This window comes from Megachile rotundata, chromosome 1 (assembly GCF_050947335.1).
Source record: "Megachile rotundata isolate GNS110a chromosome 1, iyMegRotu1, whole genome shotgun sequence".
Classification (NCBI taxonomy): Eukaryota; Metazoa; Arthropoda; class Insecta; order Hymenoptera; family Megachilidae; genus Megachile; species Megachile rotundata.
In genome coordinates, this window is record NC_134983.1 from 19,226,546 (window position 1) to 19,245,632 (window position 19,087).

The window sequence follows — 19,087 nt, forward strand, 5'->3', positions numbered from 1 at the left end:
CTTATACCTTATATACCGTCCTGACCCCTCACCACCGGTCGCTACCCCTCCTCCACGTCTCCAGACACCCTTCTCAGCCTTCGCCAAAGTACGGGATAATATTCATGGATGTATTCAAGCTAATGCTCCAAGGCATCCCGTAGAAAAGGAGCAGGAGATGCAACGTGTTCGCGTTGGACAGAGAAAGGGAACGGGTTCGAATAAGTCTGAAAGTAACGCGTATAGACTGGCAATATATGCTCGCTTTAAATTGCCTCCTAAATCGGTACAGACTTTTCCACCCTCCAAATATTTCTTCCGATATGCTCGCGGAGCACCGATCGTTAAAACGACATTTCTTTTTGTTAGGAGGTTTAATCAACTATTCAACAGGCCAGAAGGGGACCTTGGTAATTCTGCCCGATTACGTCATGAATGTTTGATTGGACAAATCTATGTTATAGAAAGGATATGTGTGTGATGTACATTCGTAGATTCTGGTATGTACGATGGAGAGGATCAAGTGCACGTTGAAGAGATCACTGCACGTGCGGCATTGGAGATCCATAAAGATCTCGAGTTTTCATTTTTAGAGGTTATGGAGATACGACGGGTTCTACTTTTCAATATCAGAATTTGGTTATTTGGAAATCGGGTGAGTTAAGATTTTTGGTGCGAAGATTTTGTTGAGAACATTTTTGAGACGAAGGATATTGTCATTCGAGAATGTAAAAGTTTGAATTTGAAAATACGAGAGAGTGAAAATTGTAAATTCTTAAACTTGAGAGTAATTTAAGAGAGCGTATTTCAAACGAAATAATTGAACGAAAATTTACGATCCATTCTTGCGCACCTTTTTCTCAGCTCTCGTTTAAACGTTTTTTCTTGTTTTATATAATTGAAGATTGACGCGACACGCGTCGTTCCCTTCTCCCCTCGTGCCATGGTGTTCCGTTGGAACGAGTTCGATAAATCTCGCGTCTCGCCCCTATTAACGTGGTAATTCGTAAATGGCGGGTCTGAAACGCAAGAAATAATAATAATAAAACGCGGTACACCCCATGGGCGCCAGGAGATCCGCTTCTCATCAATATACGACGGAGTAATATTCATAATGTAATGGAAGCGGTGTAATGTAAGCTAATGCATCCTGCAATTTCTTGAAAGCATTCGAATAATTCACTGGCCCAGCCAGTGTATTCCTAATATACTTACAAATTTCTGCCAAGTATCGAACGGGAATAATCGACGACGGACGCCTTTATGAGATTGAAAACACGTCCAAGCAACTGTACCTCCTGCTACCCCTCCTACCACTTCGAGATCTTATTTCAAAATGAGATTTTTCCTTCGCCAAAAACATCATCGGGACAACTTACGTAATTCTTTCAATCATCTACTTTATTCCAATTTTATATACGACAAAAGTTTCGTATTTTATGACGATGAAAATGGAGAAAAAAAAATTGTACAAACAACTTTTGGGTGGTTTCTAGTGTGATATGATGTAAATGGTTTCTGTTAGAGGAGACTCTAGTTATATTGCCACCTTTACGTAGACTTCCACGGAATTATTAGTTGTTTGTCATTTTTGATTATGATAATCTATGTTATATGGTATTCTATAATAATCTAATTATATCACCACACGTTACTCAGCTACATTTAGTATATTGCCCCTCGCTATTTCGCCACGCGTTAACACTACACGTTATATTGTTATGTGTTATATCGCCATGTGCCATATATCAGCTCGCGATATATCGCCACGCGTCACATACCACCTCGCGATATATCGCCACGCGTCATATATTACCTCGCGTTATTTCGCCACGCGTTATATATCAGTTCGCGTTATATCGCCACACGCCATAAATCACCTCGCGTTATATCGCCACGCGTCACATATTATCTCGCGTTATATCGCCACGCATCACATATTACCTCGCGTTATATCACCACGCGTCACATATTACCTCGCGTTATATCGCCATGCGTCATATATCAGCTCGCGTTATATCGCCACACGCCACATATTACCTCGCGTTATATCGCCACGCGTCATATGTCAGCTCGCGTTATATCGCCACACGCCATATATCACCTCATGATATATCGCCACGTGTCATATAACATCACGCGTTATATCGCTACGGGTGGTATATTGTACACCGTATACTACCACATGTTATATCACCATGTATTAAATTGCCAATGCGCCATATATCGCCACGTGGTTCATCATGACGCGTTATATGGATACCGCAATAATATCAAAAGAGAAAAGTTTTCTGTGAACCCGACATGTGCATTACTAACTTCAGTAATTTTCCGAGATTAGAGTGGTAATATAGAGTGCATTTACATTTCGTTCTCCACGCAACATTCGTCCATAAGAGACTCGTTTAAAAAAAACTGCAGATAAAGTTAGTTACGGAAATACGCGCGATGTTTCTTTAGTAAGAGGAAGGTGAAGAAAAGTTCGCTTCTATCGCGTACGCGACATGGTCGCAATTAGAATACGAGCGACGTTAATATCGCGAGGAGGATTTATCGCTTGTCAAGCCAATAGATAACCGTCATTAGATAACATATTCCATACAAATATTAACGCAGGTAGCGGCTCCGTTATCGACGTTTCTCGAAACCCGTCGACGAATCGAAGCGAGCCGAGGACGTCTCCTCTGAAGGATTCATTAAAAATAATGGATATTCATTAAAAATAATGAAACTCCGAACGCGAAACACGGGCTCGATTATTTGTTCGAATCGCGCTTAATGCGATTAAAGGGTTTTCGTTATTTTCCTTCTCTATCCTCTTTTTCCCTCTTTTCTCCGGCTTTCTTTTTTTTTCTCGTCGAGACGCACCCGACAGATTCTTGGAGAATCGAACGAGCAGCCTATCTTAAAGGGCACGTGCACCAATTGAAAATTATATTTCTAACAGGGTCGACGAGCCGAGCTAAACGAAGCAATTCATTTGCGCCGGTCGTAAGTTCGATTCGTTAAATCTGTATTCGAGAGCGAAATTTCGTTTTAATTATCGAAATGAACGGGGTTGGCTTGGCTCCGACTACCATCCCGGGACTCAAAGGAAAAATATCGCCGGATAATTGGAACGTTAAGAACCGATTTTCTGTCTTGACGCTGCAAATTTTCGCTGGAACACCATCTCGCCAAACGAATACAGTATTGATTCGTAATAAGCAACTCGCTCGGGTCTGGCGAGTTGCTTGTTACGAATCAGGTATATTTTCGGCCTGTCTTTATTCCCGAGCGCGACGACGGTAGCGGTAAACTATAAAGTAATCGGTCGAGCAGCGATGTTATTCTTTAGACAAGGACAGAACATAGCATGCTTTCTCTTTTTAATAGTAGTAAATTTTCGAGAATGGAATAATATACCAGATTCGTAACAAGCAACTGCCCAAACCTGAGCGAGTGGCTTATTGCGAATCGATGTAGAATTAGATGAATGAACGACAGAATCGCTATGCATCAGAGTGAGAAAAGAATATATATGTTCTGTCCTCTTTCCACTAAACTGTTCGGTCGTTCGTGAAAATTTATGACTTCTTCGGTTTCACGGTCCTCTCACTCTTTCCCGGATCTCTCACTCAGCGGCCGACTTCAAACAGAGAAGAGGGGATAGAAATTTGCTTGTTACGAATCACAAAACTGTTGCTTGTTACGAAGCAATACTGTATTACAAACAAATTTTAATTTGGTTTCCGTGTTCCGATAATATCTAATTTTACTTTCTGTTTGGTGCAATTTTAATTATTTAGGAAAAGTGATGTTTCAGGATCAAATAAGACTCGAAGAATTTTTATACATAAAATTATGCGAACAATAAAAATATACTTGAGGTGACAAATTTATCGAGCGTTATTTTTAGGATTTCTAATTTTAGCTAATCGATAAAATAGAGCCGATAATGTTATCATTAAAGAAACAGTACAGTGATATTCCGTGCAATTTCTTTCGAATCGGAGCAACTGCGTTCTGAACATCAATTAGAACGTATCCCGTTATTTTAACGACATTAATTTGAACTAAACGTCAATCGCAAGTAGTAAAATGTACTTTTCGTTTATTTACAGCGGCAAAATTTGTTGAATCCAATTTCCCCGTTCCACGGACACGCGTTTCCGATAATCGATTGAAATTGTTTCTCTGGAAAATAAAGTTCTCCGCCGGCAAGAATTTATTCCGTCGCCTCGATTAATTTCATTAAGAGAAATCGTCCCGGTTCCGCGTACACCGCTTCGTTCTGGTTCTATTTTTCATTCGAGCTTATTAAATCCGCCAAGGAATTTCATTTATCACTCGTTCCTTCGTGAAACATTCAATTGGCTTAATGTCAGCGAAACATATATTGAAAATACCTCGAGAAGACTATTTCGTTCGCGGCTCTCTCTCTACGCGAGCATAGAGAACGGGACTCTCCTTTGTTGGGTTAATGAAAATTTATGAAGACTTCAGTTATTTTCTAATTACTTTCAGAACGTTATCGTCGCTTCGATGTATCGACTCCTATAACGGACCGCGTTATTTTTCACTGGAAAACTTTGGTTTTTTTTATTAACCGGACCGGTCTTGACCGCAACGGCCTCATTAAACGCGCGTTGAATATCGCTGTTCGATTATGCGCGCATTATGAAAACCACTAAGCGCGCGATTAAGTAACTTTCCTAAGAATAGTCTCATAAAAAATTTTGAACAGTTTCGTCCGAGTATTGCAAACACGCCAATCAGCGACCCTTTGCTCAGTTCACTTGAGAGAATTTTCAAAATAAGCGAGTTTTACGCTGTACCGAAATTAGATTTTTAAAACGTGAACGAAGAAAAAATTATCGAACACGTGTTTATTAGCAGTGTACGAGTTGACACGGAGCTGCTATTATCAGTATGTTATCAATAAGTTATGGATTCGATATATCAGGGTGTTAATGATCCTAAAGATATCGTTAAGATTAATACCTGTGATTTTAATATGCAAGTTTATTTTTTCGACTCCAATTTGGAAGAACTATAATAGATTCGAGCGATAAGATTAAGATTAACGATCTTAATGATAGGAATTACCGATACGTGTTTCCGACGGTATCGAATTACATTTCGATATTTATCGACAGCGGAATACTCCCGATTCAAACTCCTTAATATATTCGGAAATTTTTGGGTCATCGCGTAGCATTAAAGCACGACTTACGTAACGGGGAAATATTGCGGGGCGTAATTCATCGTCCATTCTAGCAAATATCAACTTCAACAAATAATACCACCCCAACTCTAACAGATACAACATTTCGGAACCGATACGAATTTATGAGCCTATCGATTATCCCCCCGAACATTCTCGCGAAACCGCATATTTTCGCTTTAGAACGCTCATCCCCGTCCCGAAGATACACTTAACTTTTAATCAGTATCACACAACTAATTAGCCCCGGTGGCTAGGGGTTTTGTATATTAATTTAATTTTCAACCTCACGGGGTAATTCTTGGCGCAACGTTAGTTTTAATCAACCCTTCGCTCCTCCCTTCTCGCTCGTGCGCGGCAGAGACAGGGGTTGGTTAGACACAGAGTAGAGAGAAGGGGGTGGCAGAAGCCATAGAAAGGGTAGGAGGCAGAATGGAGTACACCTACTCAGCTAATAAAAACCGGCAATAAAAACTACCCCTTAGGACCCTCTCGCTCTCTCTTTCTCTCGCGTTTTCATCCCCTCTGCTGTTCCCTCTGGTCCCTAACAGTTCCCTCAGACCTTTCGTGACCCCCCTGTAACCATCCTCTTCTCCTGGCATCATTATCCCCCTCCGGTTCTATGGTCTCCCGTGCACCAGGTTCGTTCACCTGGCCAGGATTAACTTTAATCAAGTATTTACATTTTAATTCGCTGCCATGTACACTCGACCGACCTACGGGTCCTTTACGATAACATCGTCGTTTAATTGCAAACTGCCACTTTCGTACGACAAGACGTCTGTTCTAGTCTGTTCCGAGAACAAGAGAGAAAAAAAGCTGGATGGGGATATAAAGGGTAGGAGGAATAATAAGTCGGAGTTGCTGAAACGTGGCCGGTAAGATGCGGACAGGGAAAAATATCGTCGGGCGTTCGAGCAACTCGAGGAGAGTAAGTGAGTTTCAACGCTGATGGAACGATCAAAGAATCTCCTTGTTAGAATAACGAATTGTACGCGATCAAATTAAAGTACAGCGAAGAAATAGTTGATGGCCGGGAAGAATGCGAGTCTGATTGGTCGAAGCGTAATGGATTTACCTATTTGGATACAAGCGGACGAAATGGTCGTCCATTGATTAATCGTATGGTATCGAATGATTAAGAGAACTAGACACCTTGGGATTGGGTGACGAGATTGCGATTTATCAAAGTTTAAGGCTGGGACCATACTGTTTCTCTATGTTTACGGATCTCTATGCAAACAACTATGTTTTCAAATAACTATATCTCAGATATGAAGGTGCAGTTGGGGACCTCATATAGAAGTGACGTTATCGTGCTTAGTTTCTCGTCATCGTATGATTTCATCCTTCATTAGATTATCATAAGAGTTTCAAGTTGCTTCTTGGTATGGTTATGACAGTCCGTCAAAGTGGAGCATTAAAACATTTTCAAGATACAATAATTTATACCTCATGGTACAATGACAAAAACCAATGATCTCATACGGATTACTCCAACGTCATATTCATTTCATTCAGAGTCGAACTGTCACCTGCTTCTTCGCATTAAAAAATAATTCCTCATCTTGAATAAAAAAAATGGATGAAATGGTTGAGTTACGGTACTAAATGGCCATTTTGGAAATCTGAGCAAATGAACCATAAATGAGTTACATACTAGTCTAACAGAACGTTGAATGACTACATTGAAAAATAAAAGAAATACGTAGACAAATTTATTTCTCATCCAGATCAAACTTCTCTCCTTATTCACATGGTCTTCATATTTTAGACCTCCTAACTCCCTATATACCTACTTAATTACATTCCCTATGGTATATACTAACTATATACCTTGCATTTATTAACATAAACCTTAATATCAAATGCAGTATTATTTCTGTTTGTCCCAACAGTCAACACGTGAAATTTTGCAGTATCTCATGTATGAAAACGATCATAGTTTTCGTGGTAAGAGTCGAAGATAATCTACCGAGGTGCAAGGCTATACGGCTTATCTCGCTAGACGGTTACTCTACGCCGCAATACGTTTCTAATTGAACTTAATTGGATCCTTTGTTGAATTTCATTTGACACGAACTCGTCCTTCACGATGACAGACACGGTTAAAATTGAATTGCTGGCCGACGAACGTCGCTGGAACGGGATTTAAAAACTGGTCCCAAGTTCGCACGCTAGTTTCCTAATCGGTTGTGATTACTTGTTTGGTGACATTTTATCTCGTTGCTGGGTAGATACCATCGACCACTTGTACAGCAAAAATGAGATACTATTAACTCTACTCTTACTCCAAATTAACTTTAACTCCTATGTTCATTCTGGACTGCACTGTTAGTGTAATTTAATTTTATTATATGTATTTTTAGTGAAATTCAATTTTATACTATATGTTCATGGTACAGCTACTTTTCTACTGTCTATTTACAGCATGTTTCAATTTTATTATTACATATTTGTAGTTTGATTTAATTTTGTAATGTTTGCAGTATAATTCAAGTTTGTATATGTTCATAGTATAAGTCAAGTTTGTGCTACATATTTGTAATACAATTCAACTTTATGCTGTATAATTATAATTCTGTCTTGTACCATATATCTAGAACATCAATCAATTTCATACTGTATATATATTTATATTTATACACATATTTATACATGTATTTAAACATACATTATACGTACATTCATACATATATTTATACATGTATTTAAACATACATTATACATACATTCATACATATATTTATACATGTATTTAAACATATATTTATACATATATTCATACATATATTTATACATGTATTTATACATATATTCATACATATGTTTATAAATGTATTTATACATATATTCATACATATGTTTATAAATGTATTTATACATATATTCATACATATGTTTATACATGTATTTATACACATATTTATACATGTATTTATACACATATTTATACATATATTATTTTGCAAAATAGTGTACCCACTTTCCCAAAATGTCCAAAATCATTTTTACTATAGGTCACAATAAATCTCGAACTTGAACTGCATGTCTATCTAGCTATATAAAGACTAAACCATTATTATCTACATCAATAATGAACAAAAGTGAAAATAAATATTTTACAAGAAACTAGAGCTAAAATATTGGATCCATTTCAAAACAAACACGGTTTTAATGGCACCAACCGATTACAGGTCCTCAAACAACATCCCACTGCAAAGAAAGCCGAAGATTTCCCCAGTTTCGGGGGTCCAGCAGGTACGTAACGTCGACGCCCCTCGGAGTATTTGGGTCGAGCGTTTGACAGGTTGCGAGGACAGGTTATGGTGTTTCAGGGTGGTCAAGGACCGAATTTATTATTTTACGATGCTCGGCTGTTCCGGCCTGACGACTATTTTCGCGCCTTTTTCTACCCTGCACCACGGTACATTTTTACGATCTCATTCAGGTGTCAAACTTTCCAATTAACGAACCCGGTACAGGGGAACAATGAGTCGGTAGATTCGAGTTTTTTGCACGTTCACGCTCGTTCTCCCTTGAACGGACGGAAACGGATCCTAAAGTTGTTTTTTCACCCCCCTCTCTGTCCGGTTTCTCTGCCAGATCTCGCCCCATTACTGTATATAACGCGCGTTCGCGAACAAACGATCTAACCTGTTTTAACTACCGACCAGTTCGTTGCACGTCCAAGGAAATAAAACGAAAAACTTGTTTGGTCAAACGAGAGAATTTTTCGTAGCCTACTCTATTTGCAACCTGTTACGTGCACCGGTAATTGACGTATCTGGCACTTGGTACCTGCTCCATGCACTCGATCGCTTCCAACTATTTTCAAGACACTGATCGAATATTTACTAAATTTTACCCACTTTTATTTATTTCTTTTTGCTTCAAATTTTGACAGTTTCTTTTTATCGTGACTCTTTCAGATTTTTACTGCTAAATTTTTATTGCTATTTTTGACTCTAAATACTGATCTCAATTGATTTTAAATATTTCTTTAATATTTGGACTACAAATATTTATTTGCAATTCTGCCACTAAATATTTGTTTCAAATTTTTACTGCAATTTCTGACTCTAAATGCTGATCTCAAAATTAAATATTTCTTTCAAATTTTGACTCTAGATATTTATTTATAATTCTGATACTAAAAATTTGCTCAAAAATTTTGACTCTAAATATTTGCTACAAATTTTGATTGTAAACATTTGTTGAAAATTTTGCCTCTACAGACTTGTCTCAAATTTTTGTTCAAAATATTTCATTAAATTTAACTGAGTTCAATGATGAAACAAACATGTTGACTGCTACAATAACAACACTTGAAATGTTCCTAACAAGTGTTTATATCTACACCACATATTTATATGATTATCAAACTATTTATTTTCATTGATATCATTTTTGTACCATATATATCATAATAATTTTATCATCAGTAATTTGAGTTAATTAAACGAACATAAAAACTGCGAATAATATAGTCCTAAAAAAAATTCCTACGTCATGGAATATCACGATAAAACAGCAGAGAAAAGAAAATATACCGCTTATATTTTTAAAATGAACCGATTTTAGAAATCCCTATATTGTCTAGCGTAGCATGTAAACTGCCTAAACGTATGGAGTGTGAAGTGGCGTTAATGGTCCAATTAAAGCACGCCGTGATAAATAACAATATAACAAGTTCCTACCGAGTTTTATTTCAGTGTACGCCACAATTAACGAGGCCGATTTTGACTTACAAAATAAAGCTGGTGTTTGAACGAAATTTATAGCAACAGATGAAATCTCTCGTCGTAGCCAATTAATTTCTGATAAAGTTTGTATAAATTGTAACGCTGCACGGTGTGCAACCGACTCGGACAACCGAATCGTCCTAAATACGCAAATCTTCGTCGTAACAAAGTTAAAACAACGGGCCAGAAGTTGGCGAGCCAAAATAACGCTCGAGACGATATTACGGTCTCGGGAATATTTTACAACCGCATTGCGTTCACGCCAAAACAAATTATGCTATCGATAACGTGTCGCGAGCGGTCGTTGAAAATACTCTGTTTGAAATACGAAATAGTCGGACGATGTCTAATCAGCATCTCTGATCTAATTAATAGCAGTGAAAGTTGACACAGTAGATATGTTAAAGGTCCAATTATTAAGATGACAATAATTAATTTTGAAACGATGATATTAAAAGATTGTCATCTCCTTGGTCGCTGAGAAATTTGCTTTGCCATAGAAAACTGATAGATCTAATTATTACAATACGAATAATTTTTAGATATTCATTTTGGACCTCTGGCCACAAAAAATGTTATCAGTATTAAATTCGGCGGGTGATTCATGCGTGATTCATAGTGTTGCCGGTTTCCTAACCACATTTGGGTAATTTGCAATGCAACAAAATAATTCTCTTTGGCACAAACTTAATTGAGCCAATTTATGGCACTTATAGATAGGATTCTGATCGAAAACAGCTGACGAATATATCTAGAAAATTGCGTACTCCAAATTCTGATAATTAGATCGCGGAAGTTTTATGCGATCGCCGGCAAAGTAAACATAAACAACATAATCTGTAGATCTTATATAATTTATTTGTACGAACCATAACGGTCAAAACGTCCACGGATAAAGAGGAAATTTCGTAATTACGTTTACCCTAATTGTTAGGAAAGGTATCCACAGATTATCGTTCGAAGCAAAGCGTCCGAAACACCCTCGTCCCATATTCCGCGAGCATCTGAGAACGTTCCTGCTCTCCGGATCGCGCGATTGTTCGAACAAGAATACAAACGACGACGACAAGGAACGCGGAGAACAAACGTCGAACGTATTAACCGTGCTGGAGTCTCGATAAAGGAACATTTTCCAGCTTCCATTCATCGCGGACTCCCCCGTTCGGTTTCCCAGCGAGAAGATTAATGGCGTGGCAGATAGAAGCAATTTCGAAGGCTCGTTGACAAACCGGAGGTCTCGCGCGAATTTCGAACGATTCCATCGAGGTCTCGAGCCGCTAACGACATCGAAAAGAGCCTTAGCGAGACGCGAAATCTCCGTGTGTGGCGGGACACGCAGGGTCCGGGTCGACCAGTCCAGAAATCGTAAGCTCACCACGGCTCGATAAGGAGCCAATTACATTTTAGCCGATGGTATCTGCTCGCCACCAGGAGCGATAGCGGCGACCAAACTAATTGGCCAGGCCAGAAAGGAGATACAGGGCCACGATAGTCGCGTGAATTACAGAAAAGAAGATAGAGCGAGGCAAGGGTGAGGGAAGACACCCTCGAAGGGGCTCGCCGGGCCCGGGAAACATCGAATATAAGCTCCGGCTCGGTCTCTCTCTCTCTCCCTCTCTCTTTGTCTTTCGTGCACGGTTCTATCTCCGGCGCGCATATAATCGCCGCGGCGAAAGAAAGCCCCGAACGCAATTTCAAAGTTCGAGACTCGTTTGGCGGGCTGCCAGCGCTCACGTAACTAACTACTTGTTTTGCCAAGCGTGTGCAACCCTCCCTCGCCTCGGAGCACAGTTCGGCCAGCTCTCTCGCCGGCTGATCCGCTCGATTTTCGAAAAAGGTTAACACCTCGGCTAGCGCGGATCACCGTTCGACCACGTGGCGACGGACGCGCCTGCGTGCCCCAGCCTCGAGACCTTACACGGAAATTTCTTCTCTCAGTCTTCCCGTGTCCACCAGTTGGCACGATACCCTCGCGACGATATTGGCAAAAAGCTTTTCGCCGCGAATCCCTCCGACACCGAGACTCCGCCACCTTCACCTGCTGCTACTCGACTGGACACGAATGTCACCCGACCAGACTCTCCCTAACGATCCCTGCCAACGATACGACTCCAATTTGTCAAACACGAGGGCTCTCCAGCCTTATCCGCGATCTACGACATCGATTTTTTCGCCAGATAACGCCGCGCTGATAACGGGCGCGAGCGTCAGCCCAGATAAAGAGTCAGACGACGTTCGCGCGTGCAAAAGAGTAACTCGACGTAGCTCACCTCGATCCACGGCATGCGTAGGCTGTGCTCCTGGTCGACTGTAATATCCCCTGCGAGCTGCCCGGCGGGCAAACACCGAACAAACACTTGGTCGCACAACCACACTGTGTCTAACGACACCGATTCTCTCTCGCGGCGATCGCGCAGCCACGATCGCGTAGCCACGATCGCCCCGACGGATCACCACACGATCGTTCGCGAACTACGCAGTCGTCACTGTAACCGAGTCGTGGACGGACGTGGACATGCTGGTCCTCGGAATCCCTTCGAGTTCCACCGGGACCCGACAGCGGCAACCTTCGAAAACCCGCCTCTTCAACGGCGGACTATTGATTTTAAGTTCCGCTTTGTATCGCGAATCCCAAGCCTAACACTCTCTGCGGTGTTGGGCTACGAAGTAAGCGGGCACACCGGTGCCCACCCTTCGCGGACCTCGTCTCGTCGACGAACCCCGAAGGTCTCTCTTCCTCGAGCTAATATCGTGTCAGAGTCAAACGGTCCCGTTCGATCGTTCACCTCGCGCGATATTCACCTCTGTATACTTTCACCCTGTCACCTTGGCGCGCACGCGACGAGCGTAGACTGTTCACTCGGAAGAGCCGTGCAGGTGGCAAGGGCCGCTGTCAAAAGCGGCCGACGAACCGGTCAGGTATCGCGAGCACACCGCGCGCGTTACGAGCAGAAACACCTAAACGGAGCCACGACACGAACCGCACGGCACGACGGCGGACGAGCGAGTGGGGCTTCGGAGCTTGCCCCCACTCCAGGTTGGACGGTGGCACGGGTCAGAACGGGCATGCCTCGAGCCCGAGCGAGTACGTTTCAAGGGTGGAGGCCCGGAGGGGTGTCGAGGGGCAAGTCGAGGGGCAGCCGCGGAGCCGCGAGAGCGGGGATAGCCGCGAGTCGGAGTAGGGGAACCCCGAGGAGAACCGCGGGAGGGGTGCTGCACGGTTTTACGGAAAAGGACGGGGGTGGTGGGGTGGCGGATAGATGGACGTCAGGGGCGTGAGCGAAGGAGGGGCATCGATATCGCCCCTCTTTCGCCCTACCGCGGCGTACTCCGCACTCCACGCGACTTTGCGAGTGAAACATTTCGCGGGTTTCGCGGACGCTGGGCGTGGGATGGGGTTCCTGCTGTCGGAGGGGGAATGCAAGGGAAACGTAGTGAGGGAAGACAACAGTATTCCCGTTAATTGAACGACTCTCGTAGGGAACGAGAGGGGTGGCTGGCGGCGGCAACCAAGACGAGGGGCCCGGACGCGGAGGGAGAGGATTACTCGCAGTAATTACTTATTTTTATTACGCTCCGCCTCTCTCTCTCTCTCTTCCTCTCGCTTCTCCCACCCCTACCGCACCTCTTTGTACCCGTGTTCCATCACCGGAGAGGACCAAGATGACGATGACGATCTCGTCGACGACGGGCATTCGGACACTCGTCATTAGTGGACCTCTGAATACTTGTTTTAGGGAGCAAGTGATCTGCTGTTATTAAGGGTTTCACTGATACCCTTTTATTCTGGTACGCAACTGTGATTAGGAAAGAAATCTTGAGGGAAACGAAATACTCGACTATATTGGGGTGGACAAAGTGGTTTATAATTCTTTAACGAAATAGACTGTCTACAAGTGTTCTTTCACTGAACTATCATTTTTGATCAAGACATTTCATCATACAACCACTTATAAACATGTTGGCCATTACTGCAGAAAGCGGTTTATGGCTAGTGATGTATAGAATTATATTAGGGTAGTAGTAATGGCATGAAACTATAATTCAAGAACAAATGGCGAGAGAAACAGATTAAAAGCTTTTGTTCTTCAAAGAGATACTACAACTCACATGTAACTAATATCTTATTATAGAACGTATTCATTGATTTTCCAAGGTAAAGAATTGTTAATCACGATTTTTATTCAACCTTCATATGCTATCTATTAGAATATTCCACATTTGCAATCTTTCAATGCATATGTAGTAACTCGTGTAAAACTTGATAAAGGATGACTAACATTCGTAAATACCAACATGAATAGCAAATTAGAAAGATAAACCTACTTGAAAGCTACTAATAACTACACTTACTGACAATCTCTATTAAACAGTATATAATTTTCGGTCATAAATTTTTATCAAAAATAATGCATATGAAAATACTTCACCGAACACCTTTACTCTTTCAGATTTCTTTTCGGGATCAAACAGAAAATGTCCTGCGAAGACTCAATGTCGCATCTGCGTATAATGACAGATAATCGACTGCTGTATTTCAATTGACGAGTGGAGTCTGGTCCTCGTTACCCGGCCATCATAATGCGCGAAGAACGCCACAGGAGAAATCGTTAGGCATTCGATGTTGCAACGTTATTTCGGTTTCTGTTCTCCAACTATGAATTCCCGTAGATTTCATACAATGGTTGCCGCGGTAACCGTAGAAGTGAAAGAACACTTTCAGCTAATTGAACGACCACGGGTCCCGGAGAATCCAGAGTGGTGGCCGATTACTCGGAGTAATTACTTATTTTTATTACTTTCAGCCTCTTTGCCCCTCCCATCGGACGAGTAACGTCACTTATCGCTGGCCAACCACGGCCACTGTCCTTACCCATCCGTGGACGTAGCTCGTTGCAGATGTCTTTGATACGTATCGCGTTTTTTAAGTGCCACTCCAAACCACGGATTCCGTATCGTGTCCAATGTAATTATCGTCCCTGACGAGACGCAACGTTGCGCCTCTTCGTGCCGTTTGTTCGTAGTCCTCCTTCGACCGTGTTCATCTTCTTCGATGTGAACACCTGCCACGTAAATGGCCACTTCGTTTCGATCTACGTGGGTCGTTCATTAAGTGAACAGCAGCTGGATTTCGAAAACTATTTATGCGAACAACACTTTTTCGATGTAGGAATGCGATGCACAATAATGGACACCGTCTGACAAATGTTTCGTGACACCTTTAACTCATTCATAGAACAAGGAACTTCAAATTTTATCATGTACGGTTTAGGAGTCTGACAAATTGTTATTTCTTGACGTATTACGAAGGGGTTGTATAATTTTGCTTTGGGACATTTTTGTTCCCTTTACGAAATTAATGAGAATTTTTGATACTCAATGCAGTACAACTTAGTAATAAAATACGAATATTATATGGATACAAGATTTTGAAAGGTGGTGTTCCTCGAGGTATAATCTTCATAGGGGTTGAATTAGATTTCGCAAGTAAAGCAAAGTTAATCGAAGGGGCAGGTGAAAAATGCGCGGGATAATGGTGTCGTATCAAAAGTCGAATCAATTAACGTCGGTGAAACAACGTCGAGAGTCTAAAAAGCGGCCGGACAGCAATTAAAATTGGAACTTAATGAGTGCCAGGCTCGCAGCCAGAGTTAACTCGTCTTTCATCGACGCAAAGGAGAACGAGATGTTTTCAAGACGGAGTCCGTTGGTGGTCGCGTTAATCGTGTAGCTTTCCTTCGTCGTTATTTCGTTATTATTTCCTCGAGTAAGTAGAAGCTCGCGTATCAGCATTGCAGCCTTCGCGGCTTGTAAAGCTCGTTCTAAAAACCAAGACGTAGAAGAGGAAGGAGAAGAAAAAGATGAAGAAGCCCGAGAGAGAGAGGGGAGACAGAGGGAAGTCTCGCCAGTAAACGGAGTAATCATTTTATCCCGCTTTAAGGGAAGCACTTCAAACTGTCGTATAATTTTTCCGGAGCACGCGCCGCGCTATTTATGCGCGTAACTCGCGTTTTTCCGGGGCTACGAGTGTACTAGCCGGGGTTTTAGCGTACTCGCTCGAGTTAAGCCGCTACGAGGATGAATATAAATAGAAGGCGTGCTTCTAGCCACGCGACTACGCTCCAGTCCTACCGTGTACAGGAGAATCGACTGCTAATTTCGATTCTGAACGCGAGTCGACGACAGGTTCGCGTGGACACGCGTCCTTTGAATTCGCGAACGCCTCCACACGTGACTCGATATCGAACGACTTTGCAGTCTCGAGTTATTGCTCGCGATATAACCTTGATAGAGTGAATTATAACTTCGTCATATTACAATAGGCTCGATCATTATCTCCTCACATTTATTTTCTTCATTCGTCATATATACGCTAGCTCCACTTAGATGTCTTGCTTAGGTTAGGTTCATAAGTTACAGGGTTTAAGATACTACATAATATGTGCTACAATATGAACGCCTATGTAAAGACACAAGCAATAGAAAACTGTAATAATATGTACTACAATATAAACAATTATGTAAAGACATAAGTTGTAGAAAATTATAATATGGTATGAGGTACTTCAGACATATTATATGGTGACCATTGTCTCTTTAAATGAAGTGTCCATCGATAGTCAGCTTCAATAGATTTATTCCGAGAAGTAAAATTTGTTCTAAACTCTATCGTTGTTCATATATTTTGCTATTTTTATCCTGTCACTTTCATCATGGGACGTATTCAAGGCTGCGCAGTACAGCTGCGCATAGCTAACATTTCGAACAAATGATAAGTCTTAGGACAAGTCTTGTTAGAATAAGTCTTAGGACAAATTCACCTGAATACCTTTATACATAAATCTAAATTAGATTTCTCATTTTAAATTATAAAAGTTATTGAGAAAAAAATGTTGACTCTCGTTAAGATGAAGAATGTTAGGTTACCTTTTTCAGCTTGAGTTTCAATACAAAAGTGGCCATTAAATTTAAAAATAAGTGACTAATTAATCTATCATTAAAAGGAGAATTAAATAAAAATGAAGTGAATGAAAGAATGTAAAAGTATATGAGAGAGCAAACCGAGGTAAATGTCAAAACGTTAACAGCGTTTCATTGAAATTTCATCTATTCACTTGTGTCCTGCTCGAACGTAACAAGTTTCAGTAATTTTCGTCATTCGATATAACACTTTCTACGAGCGAGTCCGAATAAATACGACGTAATTATCGAAACGCGTAATTCGTCGTGGATCGACAACCAATCGAACTTCTACCAATCACTCTTCATTCGCTTATTTTGTTTGCTCGCAAACAAAGAAGAACTCGGTGGAAATCGTGGGCGAACGACACATGGTACGTACGCGAGTCGTAGAACGAGCGACGTTTAATTCGTTCAATTATACCATGATTAATTACTTCATTAATTGCGAACCCGCTCTACTTATTTCAGGGGTATCCGGGGACGAAGGCGGAGCGACGGGGACACACCATCATAATGCACTTTTAATAATTAACACGGCGAATAGCAACGGGAACAGAATTACGTATCGCTCGCGTCTGAAATGATTAAAACATCGACGGGCTTACTTTTGAGGTCGACGGTGAGCCGATTTTGTAACGCTGGATCCGTCGTTCCAATTACACCGCTCGAAATAATTAGAGAATCGACTGATGGAATAATCGCGTTGCTTAATAAGGTGGCCGACACCCTCTCTCTCTCTGTGTACGAGTCACGCGTTTCACACAAGTATTTTTTATGTCGAATGAATCGTACAGTTCTGATAAATCGTTGCATACCATTCTAGTCGCTTTTAAACGAGGAATTTAATTTGATGAAAATCGTCGCACCTTTTTACGTCAATTTTTCCAGGTATATTTTACACTCAACTTTTATACTTTATCGTATTTTTTTAGTAGTATGCTGAACGAGGAATTTCATGAAAATCCTTACACATTTTTTTATACTCGAGATTTAATCAAGATTATGGAATTTGATGGAAATTGATGTAACATGACGCAGAAGGTGCGTCAATTTTTGTGTGTATATTTTGTCAAGTTTTGTATTTTATTCTTACTTGTTTTTGAAAATTTAAGCTTCACTCATATGTAGTCATTTAATAGAATTCAAGTAGGTATTTAATATTAGGCACTTATTGATGTTAGGTAGATTGTAATTATTTCCAATGTGCAGTAATAATAGTCATTAATTTTATCAATGTATAGTATCAATTAATAGTGACCAATATTACCAATGACGTGTTTTTTGAAAATTTAAAATTCACTCATATGTGGTCATTTAATACAATCAAGTAGGTATTTAATATTAGACATGTGTTAATATTAGGTACATAGTAATTATTATTACCAATGTACAGTTATAATAGTCATTAATTTTATCAATGTATAGTATCAATTAATAGTGATCAATATTACCAATGATGCGTTTTTTGAAAATTTAAGTTTCACTCATATGTGGTCATTTAATACAATCAAGTAGGTATTTAATATTAGACATGTGTTAATATTAGGTACATAGTAATTACTATTACCAATGTACAGTAATAATAGTCATTAATTTTATCAATGTATAGTATCAATATTACCAATGATGCGTTTTTTGAAAATTTAAGTTTCACTCATATGTGGTCATTTAATACAATCAAGTAGGTATTTAATATTAGACATGTTTTAATATTAGGTACATAGTAATTACTATTACCAATGTACAGTTATAATAGTCATTAATTTGATCAATGTATAGTATCAATTAATAGTGATCAATATTACCAATGATGCGTTTTTTTGAAAATTTAAGTTTCACTCATATGTGGTCATTTAATACAATCAAGTAGATATTGAATATTAGACATCTGTTAATATTAGGTACATAGTAATTACTATTACCAATGTACAGTAATAATAATCATTAATTTTATCAATGTATAGTATCAATTAATAGTGATCAATATTACCAATGACGTGTTTTTTGAAAATTTAAGTTTCACTCATATGTGGTCATTTAATACAATCAAGTAGGTATTTAATATTAGACATGTGTTAATATTAGGTACATAGTAATTACTATTACCAATGTACAGTAATAATAATCATTAATTTTATCAATGCATAGTATCAATTAATATTACCAATATAAGTATACCAACGTAAGTAATTAA

The 19,087-nt window shown here is 40.1% G+C and overlaps 1 protein-coding gene across 2 annotated transcripts in view; it reads right to left on the minus strand.

Annotated features, from left to right (window-relative positions):
• The window catches only part of LOC100880605 (uncharacterized), a 386,346-nt gene that overhangs the window by 217,861 nt on the left and 149,398 nt on the right, over positions 1–19,087 (minus strand). Inside the window, exon 1 of one of the 2 annotated variants that reach the window (XM_012287140.2) lies at positions 12,201–12,944. The exons of the other annotated variant lie outside the window; for it this stretch is intronic. The gene's annotated coding sequence lies outside the window, so the exon portion shown is untranslated. Of the gene's footprint in view, positions 1–12,200; positions 12,945–19,087 lie in introns of those variants that run through there. 2 annotated transcript variants of the gene reach the window in all.